Source organism: Bison bison, unplaced genomic scaffold, assembly GCF_000754665.1.
Source record: "Bison bison bison isolate TAMUID 2011002044 unplaced genomic scaffold, Bison_UMD1.0 scf7180017864035, whole genome shotgun sequence".
NCBI lineage: Eukaryota > Metazoa > Chordata > Mammalia > Artiodactyla > Bovidae > Bison > Bison bison.
This window is the reverse complement of record NW_011494607.1, coordinates 8,546,451-8,548,365: the sequence shown is the minus strand read 5'-3', so window position 1 is coordinate 8,548,365 and position 1,915 is coordinate 8,546,451.

Here is a 1,915-nt window from a genome sequence, read left to right as displayed (position 1 = left end):
TTTCTAACCTAAAATATTTTCCTTCTCTCTTAATTTTAAGATCTTAACAAATGTAGGGAAATTCTGAGGAAGTTCTTTAATTTTCCTTTCATCTGATCCAGGCTTTCAGCTGTGTCGATCAGAAAGATTTCACTTTTGCTGTCAGTGGAGATTTTACTGCATATCAGGAGCCATTTGTTAAACAAAGGACAGGTGTTTTGTTCTCTCGCAAATTCACAATCTCCACAAATAGATATTCTTATATTTTTAATACCTTTGTAAGAAGCTTACTACTAATGATTTCCAGTGCTTGTTCTCTGAGGTCATAACCTCAGGAATAATTAATAAATATGTCTTCACCATTTTCCCCTGATTCCGCTAGGTGGCCTTTATAAGAAATTTGATAAAAATATATAAGAAATTTGTCTCATCGCTTGAGGTCCTTTCAAGAGATAGTGTCTTCTTGGAGTATTTTTTTAAAAAGGACAAAGACAAAATATAAGGCAACTCTCTTCTGAAGAATGATATTTTGGGGGAAAGTTTGCTTTCTATCCTGGCATATATGGTGTATATTTCCATTTAAGAACATTTGCACCTAAAGCCCACTTCAGCTTCTGGGGAAGTCAGACTGGCCCAGATGTTTTGTCACAAGATGTGATAAGGCAGACAAAGTATGGGATACCCATACCTTTTGGTTATTTTATGATGAAAGAATACATTGAAGGGAAGTCCAGGACCACTTTTTTTTTTTTAAAGAGGTGGATGACTTGGTTATTATTCAAAATTTGCCTATAATTGTAAAGAGAATTTTACCAGGAAGCAGGTAAGGTTGTTCTAAAGGCGTTAATATTGTCTAATGTTCTGTGGCTGTAGAATTACTGTGAGTTCCATAATTCCTATATGCCTTGAGCATCATCAATAGAATGTTTCACACGTCTATGGACTATGATTTTTTTGTAAAGTTTGTGGATGCTATAGTGGTAAGTAAAACACAATTTTATTTAAAAGTATTGAAGTTTTGATAGTGGGGTGGTTTTTTGGTCATTTTACATTTTCCTAATGAATAGGAACTGAAAATTCTGTGAATGTAGAGAGCAGAGTTCTCAGCTGTTCTGACTGATCTGTAGCTGACCAAGTGTTATCCCTCAGCAAGTGGCTAAATGGAGTCCAGAGAATGCCAAATTGGGGGCAACAGGATATGGGGACACAAGATAAAAAGGCATAGACTGAGTGGCAGAGGGACAGGGCCCAAAGAGCTATTAGGAAAGGACTCAAGGTGCGAGGGAGGAAACACGGCTGTGCCTGGCTCTCCAGCTGCCGTCATGAAGTACCTCTCACCCATGAACATCAGTTTTATCTTAGTTGCAGGTGTTTCCTGTAGAGCCAAGTTTAGCAAATGAAAGATCTCGTGTCAAACTCATCAGTTCATCAAAACTAAGGCGTAAGAAATAAAGTATTGTCATTTTTGTTGCTATTTCTAAAAGCACCTTTATTTTTAAAAAAGAAGAAATGCAATCATGCAAATAAAGCAAAAGCACAATACTAAGCAGGTTTGCTTTTCCTCATCCCTAATATCAGGAGCTGTAGTTCGGGGCGGGGGGATGTCAGATAAATTCAAAGATACAGTAGCAAATTAGGTTTTCAAGAAAAGACATGATTTTTAAGAAAGTCATAGTAAAAATGATTTTAATAATGTTGCAAACAACTATTAGAAAATGTTTCTTTGCTTAATAATGGGGAAAACTTTTTTTATATATTTACTTGGCTGCGACACAGGATGTTCAGATGCAACATGCAGGAAATTTAGTTGCGGTATCCGAAATCTAGTTCCAGACCCCCTGCACTGGGAATGCAGTGTTGGCCACTGGACCCTCAGGAAAGTCCCAGGGAAAACTTTTTGAAATGTGGTACAAATCATCTGGTGGATGGAATCTCC